Source organism: Oryctolagus cuniculus, chromosome 5, assembly GCF_964237555.1.
Source record: "Oryctolagus cuniculus chromosome 5, mOryCun1.1, whole genome shotgun sequence".
Lineage (NCBI taxonomy): Eukaryota > Metazoa > Chordata > Mammalia > Lagomorpha > Leporidae > Oryctolagus > Oryctolagus cuniculus.
Window position 1 is genome coordinate 104,441,443 of NC_091436.1, and position 20,787 is coordinate 104,462,229.

The window sequence follows — 20,787 nt, forward strand, 5'->3', positions numbered from 1 at the left end:
CCCGCAACCCTCCCCTTTCCCACTCCCTCTCCCCTTCCATTCACATCAAGATTCATTTTCGATTATCTTAATAATGGAGACATTTTAATGATATTAATTCTTCCAATTAATGAGCAAGGAATATCTTTCCTTTTTTTGTGTCTGTGATGATTTCTTTCACCAATGTTTGATAATTTTCCTTGTAGATATCTTTCGCTTTTTGGTTAAATTTATTCCTAAATATTTTATTTTTGTGACTATTGTAAATGGGATTTGTTTCTTGATTTCTGCTACTGTGAATTCATCATTAGCATACAAAAAGCTATGTTTTTTGTATGTTTATTTTCTTTTTTTTCCATTTTTTTTAACTTTTATTTAATGAATACAAATTTCCAAAGTACGACTTATGGATTACAATGGCTTCCCCCCAATACCGTCCCTCCCACCCACAACCCTCCCCTTTCCACTCCCTCTCCCCTTCCATTCACATCAAGATTCATTTTCGATTATCTTAATATTGTATGTTTATTTTATAATCTGCAACTTTACAGAGTTGGTTTATCAATTCTAACAGCTTCTTGGTGGAGAATTTAGGTTTTTCTATGTACGACATCATGTCATCTAAATGGACATCTTGACTTCCTCTTTTCCAGTGTTAATGTCCTTTATTTTTTTTCTCCCTAATTGCTCTCACTCAACTTTCAGTACTATATTGAATAAGATTGGCTAAAGTGGACATCCTAGTCAAGTTCAAGATCTGAGGGGAAATGTTTTCACCTTTTCCACATTCAGTATGATATTGGCTATTGGTTTATGATATATAGACTTTATAATTTTTAGGAATGTTCCTCTACACCTAATTTGAGGAAGGTTTTTTTTTTTTTTTCATTTGTGGAAGGGGTATTGAATCTTAAATGCTTTCTCTGCATCTATTGAGATAATAATATAGCTTTTGTTATTTGTTCTATTGATGTGATTTATGATGTTTATTGATTTGTGAATGTTGACCCACCCTTGCATTGCTGGGATAAATTGCACTTGAGCTTGATGAATGATCCTTTTGATGTAGTTTTGGATTCAATTTGATAGCATTTAGTTGAGAATATTTGCATCTATGTCCATTAAGGATACAGGTCTTTAGTTTTCTATTCATGTCATTTGTTTGTTTGCTTTAGGTAGCAAAGCAATTCTGGCCTCATAAAACCAGTGTGGCAGAATTCCATCCTGTTCAATATTTTAGAATAGTTTGGAGAGTGTTGGAGTTACTTCCTCTTTGACTGCTTTGTGGATTTCAACAGTAAAGCCATCAGGTCCCAGACTTTTTCTTGATGTAATACTTTTGATTACTGCTTCAATCTCAGTGTTTTTTATAGGTCTATTTTGGTTGTCTGTATCTTTTTAGTTTATATTGGTAGATTATATAAATCCAGAAATTTATCCATTTCTTTGAGATTTTCCAGCATATGGTTCTTCATAGTAGTTTCATAGGATCCTTTGTATTTCAGTGGTGTCAATTGTAATATCTCCTTTTTTACCTCTAATCTTATTTTTTTTCCCCTTGTTTTCTTTGCTAGACTGGATAGAAATTTATCTATTTTGTTTAATTTCTCAGTAAACCAACTTTTTGTTTTGTTGATCTTTTGTATTTTTTTTGTTTCAATTTCGTTTATTTGTGCTCTGATCCTTATCATTTCTCACATCCTGCTGATTTTGGGTTTGTTTTATTCTTGTTTTTCTAAATCTTCTAGATGTATCATTAGATCTTTAAGTTGAGACATTAATGTAAGCACTTAATGCTATAAAATTCTCTTTCATACTGCTTTTTTATATCCCACAAGTTTTGATATAATGTGCTTTGTGAAGTGAGTTTCTTGAGTGAAGCATATATGGTGGGGTCATAGGATGCTTATTTTTGACTTTAAAAAATGCACATATATGTATAACTATAAAATATTACAATACAGAAGTTTATAACATTATACCTAATTCTCTACTTCTGAGTTTCCTTTCTCTTTTTTTATAATAATACTTCTAAGACTCATAATCAGCAGAATTCAGAACAGCAGAATTCAGAACAAGTCATGCTAGGGGCCTTACTCCCTGGACCTTTGAATGTGCACATCTTACTTGCTATATATGATATTATGGAAAACAAAATAAAAACTGTTGAGAGATGCCATAGTTATAAAAATGGTGCTTTATTTTTTCTCTTTTCTTTCATTTCACTTGAGAGTTGACTGTAGGCTTTGCAAGTATCATAAAATTCATGCTGCTATTTGAAAGTTAAGTTATAAGTGAGAGACATATTTTAGCATTTACCCTTAAAATAAGTGATTACTTTTAATATTATCATGTGTGATTATACTACACTGAAATTTGTAGAAAAACTCAACAACTGGAAAGAAATAGAAAAAGAAAATTAAAAGCTGGTTTGAATTAAAAACAGAATATCCCATTCCATAGAATAAATGAAATGCTGGAAGAGTAAGATAAAGGAATACTAAGTAGAATGGTAAAATGGGAAAAAGAGTTACATATAAATATATTTTCACTGTATTTTCAGCAGTGAAAGACTATTTTGTAACATAATATGTTTATTCCACTCACAAGAATTAAAGGAATATAAAACCTATCTTATTCATGCAGCATGTAATAAACATTTAAAGCATAGATATAAAAATATATGGTGACATACACTAAAATTATTAGAATCTAGAATTACTTTGAAGTGTTGAAAGTAATTGTAAATGTTGGTTATTTTATGATTAATTTTTTGGCTATTATATAAAACTGTGATGAATATTCATGCTTGACTCTGTAGATATATAATTCATTTCACTTACTTAAATACCTGTGAGTAGTATGGTTATATTGTTCAGTAGATATATATTTTACTTTTTAAGAAATTGCTAAGTGATTGCAATATTTACTACTACCATAACGTGTGTGAGAGTTTCAGTTTCTCTATTTGCTTTCCGAAAACTGGTATGGTTCATCTTTTAATTATAACCACTCAAATAGTTGTGTAATGGTATGCTGTTATTTTATTTTAATGACTAACGATGTTGCCATCTTTTCATGTGATCGTTTATTAGTCATACATTTTCTTTGGTGAATTGTCTGTTGAATTATTTTGTCTGTTTTAAAAATTGTATTGTTTAATCTTTCATTATTGAGCTTTAGGAGTTCTTTGAATATTCTAGACAAAAGTTTTTTTTTTTTTTAATCAGGAACTGATTTCAGATATTTTCTACCATTCTGCTCCCTGTTGTTTATCTCTCTCTCTCTCTTTTTTTTTTTTTAAACTTTTATTTAATGAATATAAACTTCCAAAGTACAGCTTATGGATTACAATGGCTTCCCCCCAATAACGTCCTTTTTTTTTTTTCTTTGTGAATAAACAAATTGCAAGATTTGAGGTTTCTGTCCTAGTTCTAATTATCTAAGATTAAATAGGGAAGACTTAACTCTCTTAAAAGTGTGTGTGTGTGTGTGTATTTAAATAGCAGAAGTTTTTAATTTTGAGGAAGCCAGACTTTTCAATTTGTCCTATATTCTTCTTCAATGTAATATCTTAGATATTTGCACAGGGTGTTCAAATTGTGGCATAGCAGGTTAAGCCACTGCCTATGAAGTCAGCATTTCATGTGGGCACCTGTTCAAATCCTGATTTCTGGCTGTTCCACTTCTGATCCAGTTCACTGCCAATGTGCCTGGTAAAGCAGCGGAAGACAGCCCAAGTGTTTGGACCCCAGCACCCACATGGGAGAACTGGAGGAATCTGTTGGCTACTGGCTTTGGCCTGGCCCAGCCCAGACCTTGCCATTGTAGTCATTTGGGGAGTGACCAGTGGATGGAAGATCTCTTTCTCTGTCTCCCCCTCTGTCTCTTTCTGTAACTCTAGCCTTCAAATAAATAAATAAATAAATCTTTAAAAAAGAAGTTTTTCAGTTTGAGAAAGCCAAACTTACACATTTTTCCTAGATGTTCTTCAATATAATTTTTTACAAATATTTGCTCAGGGACCGGTATATTAGTGTGTTGGGATAAGCCACCACCTGTGGTACCTACATCCCATATGAGAGCTAGTTTGAGTCCCAGCAGTTCCGCTTGTGGTCCAGTTCTGTGATAATGTGCCTGGGAAAGCATCAGGGGATGACCCAAGTGCTTGGGCCTCTATAGCTATATAGGAGACCGGTATGAAGCTTCTGGCTACTGGCTTTGGCCTGGCCCAGCTCTGTGCACTGTGGCTGTTTTGGAAGTGAAGCAGTGAGTGGAAGATTCTCTCTTTCTTTCTCTCTCTCTCTCTCTCTCCCTCTCTCTGTAACCTTGTCTTTCAAATAAATAAAATGAATCTTTAAAAAAATAAATATTTGCCAAGGTCAATTTAGCAAAGATTTTTGTCTGTTTTCTTCTAGAAATTTTATATTTTTATATGCTTCCCACTTAGGTCAAGGATTCAATTTGTGTTAATTTTAGTGTGATAGGAGAGGTATGGACCTTAACAAATTTATGCACTCATTTTTGGATATGGATATTAATTCAACCATCAAAATTCATTGAAAAGTTAATTCTTCTCCATTGAATTGGCTTTGCCCTTCTGTCAAAAAATAAGTTGAATATATTGGTTTTCTAGACTCTTTTATACTGTGTTACTCTGTTTATCCATCTTTATGACAATACAATACTACCTTGATTACTGTGATCTAAATTTATCATTCCTTAACAAAGTTGTTATTGGCTACCCTATGTCCTTTGCATTTCATTACATGAATATTAGAACTAGCTTGTCAAATTCTACCAATAAGTATGCTTACAACTTAGGTGAGAAATGCATTGAATAAGCAGATTAAACAGATCTATTTGGGAAGAACTGATAACCCAACAGCACAGAGTCATCTAATCTGTAAACAATGTATAACTCTTCATTTATTTAGGTCATCATTATTTTTTTTCTCAACAACAGTTTGTAATTTCATTGTATAAGCTTTTTAGAGTGAGCTTTGAAAGTCTATGTTTTTTTTTTTCCTAAAACTAGTTTATTTATTTATTGTAAAGCAGAGCAATAGGGGGTGGGGAAATGAGAGAGAGAGAGAGAGAGAGAGAGAGAGAGAGAGAATGAATCTTCTTCCATCTGCTGGTTCAATCCTCAAATGCCCGCAAGAGCCAGGGCTGTATCAGACTAAAACCAGAGCCAGGAATTCAAGGTAATTTCCCAAATGGGTGGCAGAGACCTAACTACTTGAGCCACCAGCTGCTGCCTCCCAGAATGTATGCATGTGCAGGAATTTGAATTGGAAGAGGACCTGGGAATCTGTTCCAGTTACTTCAATATGGGATGTGGGTGTTCCAAGCAGCAGCTTAACCTTCTGTGCCACAGCATCTGTTCCTAAAAGTTCGTGTTTTAAGGCTTTATTTTAATTCATATGAGATTGAAGTTGCGGGCATAGTATCTCTTTATCAGCCATTTAATAGCTGTGGCATATGCAGTAGTATAACATCTCTAATTCCTGAAACAATAGTTTGTGTTTTTTTTTGTTCTGTTACAGGCAGAGATTCATCAGCTTTATTGTTCTCAGAGATACAGATTTTGGTTTCTAGGATTTTTCTATTGTTTTCCTATTTATTGTGTTGTTTTCTTATTTAATAATTTTCATTTCCTTTTTTTTGCTTACTTTGTTTAATAAAACTTCTTTCTTACCTTAGCTTCTTGTTATAGAAGCTGAGGTCATTGACCTAAGATAATTCTTTTGTAAAAAAGGGGTATTTAATTGATAAATGACAGACTACTACTATTTTGTAGCTTTTCATAAACTGTGACATATTACATTTTTATTAATATGTTCTACAGTATGCTCTACAAGTTTTCTGTGATTTCTGTGATTTTGCCTTTGATATATTGTCGTTAAGAAATGTTACTTAATTTAAAAAATTATCTGTAGGTTTTCCAAATGTCTTGTGTCTTTGTTTCTTAACTCAATTTCATTTTGCCTGGAGATTTTTTTTTTTTTTTTTTTTTTTTTTTTTTTTTACAAATTGGGTTCTTTTAATTCTACTAAGAATTGTACTGTGGTTCAAAACATGGAAAATCATGTTCTTTATGCTTTAGAAAATAATATATTTTGTTTTGATAGTGAAATGTTCTATAAATATCAGTTAGGTTAAGTTGATTGATAGTTTTACTCACATCTATCTTCTTACTGATTTCCTGTCTACTTTCTATATCTAAGAAGGTAGTAAAAACGTTCCAATTATAATTTTGAACTTTTTCATTTCTTTTTATACTTCTATCAACATTTCTTCACACATTTTGAAGCTATTATCAGCTACATCCTAGTTAGTATTGTAATGCTGATTTAATTAACTGACATATTTTCATTATGAAATGGATACCTTTAACTCATGTACTTGTTCTGAAAATGTTTCCCTGATTTTAAGCATCTACCCAAATATTTTTTACTTAAGTTTTATGGTATGTCTTTTGTCTTACTTTTCTTTTATCATCTTTGTGTCTTTGCATTTAAAGGCATATGAAATGAGAAGCATGTAATTAGATATTTTTATATCAAAAACATCTGTGAATTTCAGCCCCTTTATATTTCATTTGATTATCAGTGTACTTCAGTTTATCCCCTTACATTTTCTCTATTTGTCCTGTTGTACTTTAAATATTTCCTGTTTTTCTGCTTTCTTTTGCATTGTGTTTTGATTTTTCTATTTTATGTATTTTTGCTGGCTCATTAGATCTAAATCTTTCTTTTATTATCTTAATACTGCTTTAACACTTGCAGTGTACACCTTTAACTCATATAGTCATTCAATCACTAAAGTGTTTTTTACCATTAAACAACTGGTATACTTTCATTATCCTCTTTTGGTGTTTATGACACTATTGTCACACATTTTATTAAAAGTCCTGTTATAAATACTTTAATATATTATTTATTTATTTTAAAGATTTATTTACTTATTTGAAAGTCAGAGTTACACAGAGAGAGGAGAGGCAGAGAGAGAGAGAGAGAGAGAGGTCTTCCATCTGATGGTTCACACTTCAATTGGCCGCAATGGCCAGAGCTGCGCCATCTGAAGTCAGGAGCTAGAAGCTTCTTCTGGGTTTCCCACGTGGGTGCAGGGGCCCAAGGATTTGGGCCATCTTCTACTGCTTTCTCAGACCATTTGAATAGGAAGTGGAACAGCCGGGACTTGAATCGGTGCCCATATGGGATTCCAGCACTTCAGGCCAGAGCGTTAACCCACTGTGCCACAGCGCCGGCTCCTATTATTATTTATTGAAACATGTAGTTACCCTTTAAGAAGATTAAATACAATCTTACATATTTTTCAGTGCAGTCCAGATTTAATTCTGGTATATTTTCTTTTGCTTAAATGACTTCATTTAATAGTTTTTTAAGTACATGTCTGCTGATAATGGATGTGTTCAGTTTTGTATCTGAAAAATGTTGTATTTTCACTGGGTATTTAGCCTAGGAGTTAAGATGCCCCTGTTCCACATTGGAGTGCTTGGGTTCAGTTCCCAGTTCTGGATCCTGACCCCAGTTTCTTGACAATGCAGATCCCGGGACAGTGGTGATGGTTCCAGTAACTTGGTTCCTGCCACCACGTGGGAAACGGATTGTCTTACTGGCTATTGGCTTTGGCTCAGTCCCAAACGTGTGGGTTTTAGTGAGTGAACCAAGAGATGGGAACTCTCTCTCTTTCTCTCCCTCCCTCTTTCTTTCTTTCTCTGTGTGTGTGTCTGTTGGCTTCCATCTTTATCTCTTTGCCTCACAAATAAATTTAAAAACTTTTTTTTGAAATTCTGGTTGGCAATTTTTTCTTTCAGTATTTTAACTGCTTAACTGCATTCTAGCTTACACTATTTCCAATGTGCAAAGTGCTGTCATTTTCTTATTTCTCTGTACATGTTAAGGCTGTTTGTTTGCTTAAGATTTTTGTCTTAAAATTTTTAGAAGATCTTACTCAATTTGATTAAGATATGTCTTGCCATAGTTTTATTTCTTGAGCTTGCATTTTGTTGATGTTACTGGATCTGTGTATTTCATTTTTCAACAAATTTGTGTTTTTTAAAATTTTCCTTATGTGTGTCTGTCTTTAAGAATCGTTTGGGACACTTCTTTGAATTGTCTCCTCACTTCTTTCCTTTCCTACAGAAACTCCATCTACATTTATATTAGGCCCTTTTTGTTGTTCTGCAGTGCAATTTCTGTGTTTTATTTTCAGTAATTTACATTGCCATGTTTTCCAATTTGCTAATTTTTTTTTTTTATCACAACTGAAGGAGAAAGAGTTAGGTATAAGCATTTCAGATAGCTGTGTTGCCTAAGAAAAGCTTTGCAAAATCTGTGGGTACCTGAATGAAAGTCAGTTAGGGAAGTCTTCTTTTCCCAGGAACAGTTCTGTCTTATCACTAGCATCCTCCATTGCTGACCCATGGGAAGTTAATGGGAAGCGTGAGCTGGTTTGCGTACTGTACAGCACTGAAAATCAAAGGGCAGCAGCTGGAATTCTGGACCAGTCACACTTCCATGTACGTGCCACATATGTTTCATTAGTTCTGAAGCTACTTTCTTAATATTCTGTAATTGTGCAAATAGATAATTATATTGTAAGTAACTGGAGTAGCTTTCTCAACATTACCAAGAGAGGTTACTATATAGATAAAGGACACCTATGCTGTCTTTTGTTACTTGATTTGAGTTAGAGTTATGATAAAAACTCATATTTTTAAATAAATGTCAATACAAGTATAGAAATAACATGAAGTATATACATAAAGATAAACGCACACACACATACCACATTCATTCAGGCATGTATATGTCTGGGATGTGTATATGCGTTTCCCGGAGACAAAAAGTAAATCCTAGCATTCTGATCTTAAGTATTTTTGGCTAAAGGAACTGGGCTCCTTGGATAAACAGTTTTTCTCAGGGTCAAAGATGAAAGAATTTATTTATTTTAAAATATTTATGTATTTATTGAAAGGCAGAATGATAGACACAGAGGGGAGAGAAAGAGAGAGAGAGAGAGAGAGAGAGAATCTTCCATCTGCTGGTTCACTTCCCAGATGTTCACAGCAGGTGGGTCTGCATTCAGCTGAAACCAGAAGCCATGAATTCCATCTGGGTCTCACACACAAGTGAGACCCAATTCCTTAGGCTATCTTCTGCTGTTTTCCTACGTGCATTAACAGAGAGCTGGATTGGAAGCAGAGCAGCAAGGACTTGAACTGGCATTCCAGCATATGATACCATTGTTGCAACTAGTGGCGTAACTTGTACCACAACACTGGCCCCTGTAAGTAGTTAATATGACCAAGGAATATGTATTTGGGCCAGGATATAAGAAAGTGTCAATTAATACAAACACACACACACACACACACATAAAGTCATGAAGACAAAATATGAGTTAATATCAGAGATAAAAGGAGAATAAAGAGACTTGAATGTTGATTTCAGAATATGACTCAGAATTTCATTTTCCTGTAAAATACATTAATTGTGTAGCTGTAAAAATGAATATGGTTGATGTAATTAGATACAAAAATGTCAATTTTTGTTTCTTAATATTGATAATTGTACTCAAGTTATCAAGGAGAATATAATTGCTTATAGGAAAAACAAGCTAATATTTTTAGGGGTAAAAGAATATCACATTTACACTTACCTCAAATCATTTAGAAACAAATTATAGAAGGTAATAGAGAGTGACTAATAATGCTTATGTAATAAAATGTTAACAGTGGAGATTCAAAGTATGTACTTTCTTGTATTGTTCTTGGTAGTGTTCTTTTAACTAGTGTTCTTATGTAAGTGTTCTTCTGTAAGTTTAAAATTAATATATGGCATGCATTTTTGAAAAGTCAAAGTAAAGTGGATCACACTTTGAATTTACTAAAAACATTTTATTATTGGAGCAAATGAGTGTACCATAAAATTGTATACAGAAACTTATTTAATAATCAGGGACTTCAAAAGTTCATGGAAATTGAATTTCAAAGTTTATTTTGGTGCAAAAATTCTGAAATCCATGCTTAGTTTTTTCATATTGCATTTCCATGAACTTTTTGATAAACTGTTGTAAACATTTTGTAGGCATCACTTATTTGGCAGAGGTTTATATGCTAGTGTTTACTTCTTGATGAACGACGTTAATAACTTTTCAAGCTGCTGTGTCCCTTTCTTGTCTTCTGTTTTAGCAAATTAAAAGATAGGCTATTTTGGGAAGTAAATGAATTCATCTTCTAATTTAAAATTCTCTACTAGATAGATCTCCTAAATATCAGTGTATCTGTCAAAATCTGGTTGATTTTCATTTGATGAAATATAAATATCCTAATTGTTGTTTCAACAACCAGAATGTGAGAAAGAGGAGGCTGGGAATGATGATGTTGACTTGTACTGTTTAATTAGCTGGATATTTCTCTGTTTCACCTTTTTAGAAATTCAAATGGAGAAATGAAAATATCTGTTTTGTGTGAAAAGTCAGAGGTAGAGGTTTAACTATCCAATATTAATTGATTAATTAAATTAATATTGCCTGCTGTGTTCCAACACTTCTCCATATGAGAGTATTTAAAAATTTTTATGAAAAGCATAGAATTCAAAGAATATTTTAAGATTCATATGATTGAAGTTGGACATATTTTCATTTGATTATTGTTTATCATCCTTGCCTGTTTTCCTGCTGGCTTGTGGTCTTTTTACCTTTTATTATTTGAGCTCTTTGTTTATTACAGCCATTAAGCCTTTGACTATAGTGTAAATTAGTAAATGTTACCTTAAAAAAAAACAAATAAAATGTTGTTCAAAGAACACACTAATTTTTGTGAAAAGATTTTGAAATCCATACATCATTTTTGTTTTTTAATGTGTTATGAACATTTTGAAAGCTCCTTATATACAATTTCATTTTTTTATCCAAATAAACTGATCTTTTAATTCTATTTCTCCCTGAACTTTTTGAAGTTCCTTCTTTGTTGAAATTGTAAAAGTTGACTTATAAAACCAAATGAGTACAAGAAGTTTCCAAAGAAAGTAACAATGTTAAATGAGTGTTAAATAGAACAAAAGACCAATCTTTATAAAATAACTACATCTAACATTTGAGTAAAGATAAAATAAGGGTCCAAGACAGGGACAGGGAAGTTCTAGACAAAAACATGGGTCACCAGGAGGAACAAAGAAGAAAGACTCCACACCATGGGAAACTTTAAGGTGTGATTTCCCACAGTTAAATGCCTTACAAAGGTCTGTAGTGACTGAAAAATTGAAGTTCTAAGAAAAGGCTGATATATTTGCCCCAAAGTATGACATCAGGAAGTGACTTTTACAAGCTTAGTATGCTGGGAAGGGAGGCAAAGTTTCAAAGACTTAAAGAATGAATTTGTAATAACTTTATCCATTTTAATATTTTTTTTGTTCTAGTACTATTGGTTGAACTCTGTAATTAACACACAATTATTCTTAGGTGTTTATATTTTAACTGAAAAGTGATCCCTGTTAAATATAAGAGTGGGAATAAGAGAGGGAGGAGATGTACAGTTCAGCACATGCTCAGTCGGACTAGAGCTTAGGAAGATTACTGACGCCATAAACAAGAGTGTCAAATTATTAAGTCAACAACAGGAGTCACCGTGTACTTACTCCTCATGTGGGATCTGTCCTTAATGTGTTGTCCAATGTGAAGTAATGCTATAACTAGTACTCAAACAGTATTTTACACTTTGTGTTTCTGTGTGGGTGCAAACTGATGAAATCTTTACATAATATATACTAAATCGATCTTCTGTATATAAAGATAATTGAAAATGAATCTTGATGTGAATGGAATGGGAGAGAGAGTGGGAGATGGGAGGGGTGCGAGTGGGAGGGAAATTATGGGGGGGGGAAGCCATTGTAATCCATAAACTGTATTTTGGGAATTTATATTTATTAAATAAAAAAAACCAAAACAGATCAATTAAAAAAAGAGCTAAAAAAAGAATGAAATTGTAATAATGGCTATGAAGCTGAGAATAAATAAAGACATTTAGGGGTGTGGGTACTGGCGCCAAGACTCCTGTACCCCACATTGGAGTGTCTGGGTTTGCATTCTGACTCCAGCTTACCACCAATGGAGTAAGTAATGTACGTTAAGTGATGGAGCATGTAATAAGGTTCTTTCCACACATGTAGGAGACCTGTATTTTATTCCCAGCACTGGGTTCCAGCTTTGATCCAGCCCTAGCCACTGTAGGCATTTGATGAGTGAACCAGTGTATGGGAGTACAGTATATCTGTCTTTCCGTCTCTCTTTCTCTGTGTTTCTACTTCTCAAATAAATTCAAAAATGAGAAAAAAATGATATTTATCTAGAGATCTCCATACTATTTCCCATAATGGCTATAGCCATTTACATTTCCACTTACAGTGTACAGAGATACATTTTCTAAGTAAAATAAGCCAAACAGAAAGAAAAATATGATATGAAAAATATGATATAAAAAAATGATATGATCTCATTTATATGTAGTATACAAGATAGCCAAATTCAGAGAAACAGAAAATGACATGAGATTGTTAGGGGCTATGATTGAAAGAATGGAGAAGCATTGGTAAAAGGCTAAAAAGTTTCAGTTATACAGAATGAATAACTTCATTATAAATACTAATATGCAATATGAGGACTATGGTTGATAATACTTTATTATATATTTGAGACTTCCTTCGAGAATAGACCTTAAGTGTTCTTCCTAAACACAGAGAAGGTAACTATGTAAAGAGATAAATAAGTTATTTAGCTTGACTATGTGTCTGTATATATATACACACACACATATATATATATACATATCAAAATACTACATTGTGCACAATAAATGCATAATAATTTTGTTAAAATTAATAAAAGATCTTTAGCAGTGAAAAAAGGAGAAAGATTATATAACATAGTAATTCTATTGCAAGATACAGATTTGATCATCTTTTCCAAGTGCACATCAAAAGATACTTAAAAAACCCATAATATATTATTTTGAATTATCAGTAGCATGAAAGAAAAAAATGCCTCCAAGCAGGAAAGAGATTACATGAATTTTAGTGCATTAGAATGTTATGTGGGCCGGCGCCGCAGCTCACTAGGCTAATCCTCTGCCTTGCGGTGCTGGTATCTGGGTTCTAGTCCCGGTCGGGGCGCCGGATTCTGTCCCGGTTGGCCCTCTTCCAGGCCAGCTCTCTGCTGTGGCCCGGGAGTGCAGTGGAGGATGGCCCAAGTGCTTGGGCCCTGCACCCCATGGGAGACCAGGAGAAGCACCTGGCTCCTGGCTCCTGCCATCGGATCAGCGCGGTGCGCGGGCCGCGGCGGCCATTGGAGGGTGAACCAACGGCAAAGGAAGACCTTTCTCTGTGTCTCTCTGTCTCTCTCTCTCACTGTCCACTCTGCCTGTCAAAAAAAAAAAAAAATAAAAAAAAAAAGAATGTTATGTGAAGAACAGATTGCACAATAGATCTTTCAAAAAATAATTTTAATAAAAGCAATAAGGTGAAGAAAATGTAAGTATTATCCAGGTTTGCTAAGCACCATGTTACACAAAAATAAAGGAAATATTACTCATTCGTATCTAAATAATGGAAAACCTATAGAGTAATTCAAGGGAAGAATAAACTTTAAATTTAGAATAACCATCAACTCTGCAAAGGGAGATATGAAAATTTCATAGGATGGAATATAAAAGGCACTCAGAAGTGTTGTGAATGCTCTGTTGCTTAATTTGTAAGCTAACGGCTTGATTCTCTTTACTTACCTTTTTAATTGTATGTTTATATTTTATGTTTCTTTATGAGTATGTTATAACATAATGAATTAATTTTTAAGGCATAATACACAGAGAAAGTCACACCATATCTGTGAGCTTCACAAAATTCCAGTACAGTCTTTTATAAAGCTGACACCATCAGTCCAAAAACTATTGGCACACTTTCTAGTGACCCTCATATTTCAGAGATGTATGTCAGTCACGAATATTTATAAATACAATAATAATACTTATTGAATACTTTTTCTTCTGCCTGAAACACCATTTAGAAGTAGATGTACTTTAGAAAACCATCTAAATATTTGTATCAAACTTTCATTGAAAGCTATTGTATAAGATTATATTTATTATTCAATTAGACAATCTAAATTTGAATACCCACTCACAGTTTCTATTTGTCTTATTCTTAGGGAACAGCCTCTCATTGTTATTTTTTTCTTGATGTGCTTATTTATAACCTGTGGAGTCCCACAGACTGAGAAGATTTTACTCTTGGAAGAGGTAACCAAAACAAGCAGCAACAAAAAGGACAGAAAATACACATATGAAATATTGAAAGCATGGTTCCTGAGGATTAATAATTTTTGAGATAAGTAAAATGGTCAGCTCCATTCTAACATTCCCATGATTAAAAAAAAAAAGAAAACTAAAATAGATGTTCTTGTATACAGAAGTTACACTTGACTTTTAGCCCTAGATTAAAGAAAAAAATATTACAGGAAAAAAGGAGAGTGCATACTTTCCATAGAACTTTGAAAATAGTAACTAACTAATGATACTTGAAAACCACTTAATACTATAAAGTTATTTTTGCATGAAAAATGTATCTTTTATATTTTACTACTTGTACCAAGTTATGGGGTGTGGTGTTTGGCATTGCAGTTAAGTTGCCTCTTGGAACACGCACATCACATACCAGAGTGCATGGTTTGATTCCTGGTTCCTCTGCTTTCAATCTACCTTCCCACTAATGCACACCCCAGGAGGTGAGAAGTGATGCCTCAAGCACTTGAGTACCTGCTACATACATGGGAAACCCAGATGGAGTCTCAGACTGCTGGCTTTGGCCTGGTGCAGTCCTACCTCTTGTGGCATTTAAGTAGTGAACCAGCAAATGGAAGATCTCTGTCTCTTTGTCTTTAAATTAAAAGAAAAGAATGTTTAATTAAAAGCAATGTTTTAATGCTAAAGAGAAATAATGCATTATGAAAGTTAGAAAAATTACTTGCATGAATTAGAAATAAAAAGAAAATGAAAGCAGAGTCAAATTATACTTTAAAATCTGCTTAATAAAATCATTGTATAAATGTAACATTTTCTTTTTTATTTAAAATTTATTTTATTTATTTGAAAGGCAGAGTTACAGAGAGAGGTAGAGACAAAGAGAGAGGTCTTCCATCTGCTGGTTCACTCCCCAGCTGGCTGCAATGGCTGGAGCTGCGTTGATCTGAAGCCAGGAGCCAGGAGTTTCCTCCGAGTCTCCCACGTGGGTGCAGGGGCTCAAGTACTTGGGCCATCTTTCACTGCTTTGCCAAGCCATATTAGAGAGCTGGATCAGAAGTGGAACAGCGGGGACTAGAACCGGCGCCCATATGGGATTCCTGCGCTCAAGCCAGGGCTTTTACCCGCTGGGCCACAGCGCCAGCCCCAAATGTAATATTTTCTTAAAATAAAGTTTTGCTTGATGTTTCAAAAATTAACAAATGAAAATGGATCTGCTTTGGTTGAAAATGCCAGTGGGAAGTAGAAACGTCATCCAACCTCCTATTTGCTAAATATCTTCTAGGTCTCTTTTAAAGAATATTAAAACTTATTTGGAAGTGTTACAAAGGGGGAAAAAAATGAGAGAGAGAGAGAGAGAGAGAGAGAAAGAGACAGAGGTCTTCCATTCACATGTTCACTCCCCAAATATTTTCAATTACTAGGGGTAGACCAGGTGGAAGCCAGGAGCCTGGAACTCCATCCAGGTTTCCTGTGTGGATCTCAGGGGCACTTGCACATTTGCCCCGCCTTTCCAGGTGCATTAACAAGGAGCTGGACTGGAAATGGAAACAGCAAGGACTTGAATCACTGCTCGGATTTGGGATGCTGGTGATGCAGGCAGTGGCTTAACCTGCTGTACCACAATGCCAGCCCAAAATTTCTTCTCATACACGTGGAAAACATCAAGATGAAAGTATTGATTCCCTACAATCTCCTCTTGTATAAAGTGTTCTTATTTCCTGTAAAAAGTATGTTATTGACTAAAACAAAGCGATGCAGGAGCCCGTGGCTCCTGGCTTTGGCTTGGCCCAGGCCTGGCTGTTGTGGCCTTTGAGGATTGGAACTGCAGATGGAAGATCACTGTCTCTCTATCTCTCTCTGTAATTCTGTCTTTCAAATAAATAAATAAAATCATTTTAGAAACATGCAAATTAATTACTAACCTAAAATGGATTAAGTCTCCAAAAAAAAAAAAAGTGTACTAAAAATATAAGTTGAGATGTTAAGAATCCAACAGGGCAGTTTGACTATAGGCCAAAGCTTAAGAAAGGGATGGTGCTGTGACATAGCAGATAAAGCTGCTGCCTGCAGTGCTGGCATCCCATATGGGCACCAGTTCGAGTCCTGGCTGCTCCACTTCCTACCCAGCTCAGTGCTATGGCCTGAGAAAGCAGTAAAAGTTAGCCCAAGTCCTTTGACCCCTCCGCCCGAGTGAGAGACCCAGAAGAAGCTCCTGGCTCCTGGCTTCAGATAGACACAGCTCCGACCCTTGGGTCATCTGGGGACTGAACCAGCGGATGGAAGACCTCTCTTTCTCTTTTTCTCTGCCTCTCCTTCTCTTTCTGTGTAATGCTGACTTCCAAGTAAAATAAATAAATCTTCAAAAAAAAAACCAAAATTTAAGAAAGTAATTCTTGATTTCTCTATTAACAGACTCCTTATCCCCCTACAAACTGAAATAGTGACACAGTCAGAGCCCTAGAAGAAAGCAACAATAATACTGAGATAAAACAAGAGCAAATAACCTTCTTTTCTTTCTAAAATGAAGCTTATTTCAAAACAGAAGAATAATTATCTAGCATAGGGGTCTCCTAAATTAGTGTATTATGTAACCCTGTTAATTAAGTTTTTTTTTTTTTTTAGTGTGTGCCCTCTAAATATATGTGTATTTACCTATGCATCATGTTAATGCACTCTACTGATAGAGATTTCAGAGTAGAAAACAAAAACAGAACCTAAAAGATGATGGAATCAGAATAAATACAAGCAAATGGCTAATGATTTTCCTCCGTGTCCCAATTTGGAGTGGTTTGGTTCTTCATGTTACGTTGATTTTTTTATCCTCCATTGCAACAGGTGTAAAAGGAATAGGTAAGAGTAGCCTACCAGCATCCTTGGTAGATATCTGTTCTATCTCATAAGATAAGGCCATGCATAATATTAGAGTAAGAATATGAGATTTATAAATGACATTTTACAATGATGGTGTTGACAGGTCTTGCATATCTTATTCTAAAATTATATGCAATGTTACAGTGGGAGAATCAACTGCTAATAATTTTGAAAAGTTCTTAAAGTTGCTTTTAACTGAGTCAATTAAACCAGATTGTTCTTGATTTTCATTTTGTTACAGCACAGTTTATTTTAGTTTTCATTATAAATCACCCTTTGGAATAATTTAAATTCAAAATAGAAACATTTCTTTGGGTTCATCATGAAGCGAAACATAATAACTACATAATATTCATTAAGATCACAATTTATTTCTTGAATGTTAAGTGATTAGTACATATAAGAATTATTATTTTTTGTTCTTGTTATGCATAATCCAAAATGTAGAACTCATCAAGTAAAAAACTATTGATCCTCTCCCATAGGTGTTCTTCTGTTTGAAGGATTTTCAAATTTTACTAAAAACTTTTCAAGCCTCATTTGGTCCCTCTTTCCATATTCACCTTTAATAGACGTTTTGCCTTCGTATTACATCATGTAACATCCATAAAATTATGGAATATAAATGTGCAAGAAAAGTTATCTTGGTATTGTTAACATTTATTTATTTGTTTTCAATTATTTGTTAGGGGGAGGGAGAGAGAGAGATGAGGGAGGGAGGGTGAAAGGGAGAGGGAGAGGGAGAGGGAGAAGGATGTGGGGGGAGAGAGAGAGAGAGAGAGAGAGAGAGAGAGAGAGAGAGAGAGAGACTGACTCCCTGTGCTGGTTTACAATCCAAATGGCCCTAACAGCCAGTCAAAAGCAAGGAACCAGGAATGCCATCCAGATCTCCCAAGTGGGTGGCAGAGATTCAAGTCATCAAGTTATGATGTATTTTTCAAGATGCAACAATTTCTAGGGCCAGCATTTTGTCACAGTGGGTTGAGCAACTTCTGTGATGTCAGCATCTCATCTAGGAAAAGTTATGACTTCTGCCAGCTCCCTGTTAATGTGTTTGGGAAGGCAGAGGATGATGGCCTAAGTCCCTGAGCCTCTGACACCCCTGTGGGAGACCCAGATAGTGTTCCAGGCTCCAGGCTTTGGCCTGACCCAGCCCTGTCTGTAATAGTCATTTGAGGATTCAACCAGAGGATGGGTAGAAGATATTTTTTCTCTCTCTCTCTCAATCTCTCTCTCCCTCCTTCTGTCTCTCTGCCTTTCAAAAAATAATTTTAAAAAATGAATAAGTTTTTCCATTTTGCTGCTCATATTTTAATCACTTTTGCTAACAAAATCACATAATCATTATTGAAAATTACTTTATCTGACTATGGGACATTCAATTCACTTTTTATTTATTTTTTTAAAGATCTATTTATTTATTTGAAAGAGTTACAGAGAGGGACATTCAATTCACCTTTTATTTAATTTTTAAAGATTTATTTATTTATTTATTTGAAAGAGTTACAGAGAAAGAAAGAGAAAGAGAGAGAGCCCAAGGGGTCTTCCATCCACTGGTTCACTCCTCAAATGGCTGCAACAGCAGGAGCTGAGCTACTCCGAAGCCAGGAGCCAAGAGCTGCTTCTGGATCTCCTACATGGGAGTGGTAGCTCAAACACTTAGGTCATCTTCTGCTTTCCAAGGCCACAGCAGAGAGCTAGATTAGAAGTGGAATAGCCGAGATTCGAATCATATGGGATGCTAGCACTGCAGTGGCAGCTCTACCTGCTAAGCCACAGCGCTGGCTCCTCACTTCACCTTTTAATTAATGATTGTTAAAGTATCTCTGATCAGAGAGAATGACACTACCTAGTTTAGAGTAAGAAAATTTTTAAAAAGATTTATTTTGTTTATTTGAAAGGTAGAGTTACAGAGAGAGGTAGAAACAGAGAGAAAGATCTTCCATCCTCTGGTTCACTCCCCAAATAGCTACAATGACCAGGGCTGGGCCATTCGAAAGCCAGGAGCCAGGAGCTTCTTCTGGGTCTTCCACTTGGGTGCAGGAGCCCAAGGGCTTGCACCCTTCTCTACTGCTTTCCCAGGCGCATTAGCAGGGAGCTGGATCGGAAGTGGAGCAGATGGGGCTCAAACCAGCACCCACATGAGATGTCGGAGCTGCAAGCCAGAGCTATAACCTACTGCGCCACTGCACCAGCCCTAAGAAAAAAATTTTTCAGAAGAAACTAATAAGAAGGTAGAGCTTAAATAGACAACACAAGATAATTGGATTTATAGATTTCTGAAGCCAAAGGGAAGCAAAACCATGCAAATATCTAGTAATCCTATTAAATTATATCTTCTTAGGTTCCCTCAATCCCATCATATTTCCTTGGTTGCAGAAACTTGGTGGAGAGTTAATATATTGAATGAAGTTATCTTTTGGTCATAACACATAATCATGATGTTAATAATTGAAGCTTATCCATACTACTGGAAAAACTTCTAATAAGCAGAATGAGGAGATAATCCACAGCTGAAATTTGTTGTGTTTAAATCTAAGGATTGTTAACATGAATCTTTCATTTTAAAGATATGTTTATTATTTGAAAGGCAGAGGCAGAGAGAGAGAGAAAGGTCTTCCACTCACTGGATTCACTCCTCAGATGGCCGCAATGGCTGGAGCTGTGCTGATATGAAGCCAGGAGCCAGGAGCTTCTTCCAGGTCTCCCTCGCAGGTGCAGGGGCCCAAGGACTTGGGCCATCTTCCACTGCTTTCCCAGGCTATAGAAGAGAGCTGGATTGGAAGTGGAGCAGCCAGGACTCAAACCAGTGCCCATATGGGATGCTGGCACTGAAGATCTGGGCTTTAACCACTGTGCCACAGCGCAGGGTCCAATAGGAATCATCTTACTGAATTTCACTGGTGTCCAGATAGGGCCTGATATTTCCCTTGTTTAAAAGTTTTTAAAAATGAGTTTAATGAGGCTAACTTGCCTACTTTAAATATGTAATAAATACTGAAGCAACAAACTTCAGACTTTATCAAATTATTACATTTGAAATCTCTATTTCCAAGTTGTCACAAAAATTTTAGCCATTGGAGTTTTGAGTATATTTTCAATTATATTTGAAAGATACTTTTGAGAATATAGATAAAACTTATACCATGACACATATTTTGCTTCTGATGAATTGGAAAGAACAGCACAGTATTGACTATGAATGTTTCATAATATGTACTGCTGGAAAATATTTCATGTTAATATACAAATTAACAAGATCTTTTGAGATACAGAGCTTTATTTATATGGTTGTTTCTGTATTGAGATACTTTCTAGCTACATGTAATTTGTTCAGGATTTTTTTCACAGGAAGAGATGTTGAATTTTATCACATGAATTTTCTGCATTTACTGATATGATCATATAATTTTTATTCTTTATCCTGCTAATGTGGTTTACAATGTTTATTGATATACTTATGTTGAGTCATCCTAATATCTTCAGGATGAAACCAACTTGAAAATGATTAATACTACTTTTAATGTGCTGTTGAATTCAATTTGCTAGTATTTTGTTGAGTTTTGCTTCTATGTTAATCAATAATATTGGCATGTAGCTTGCTTTTTATTATT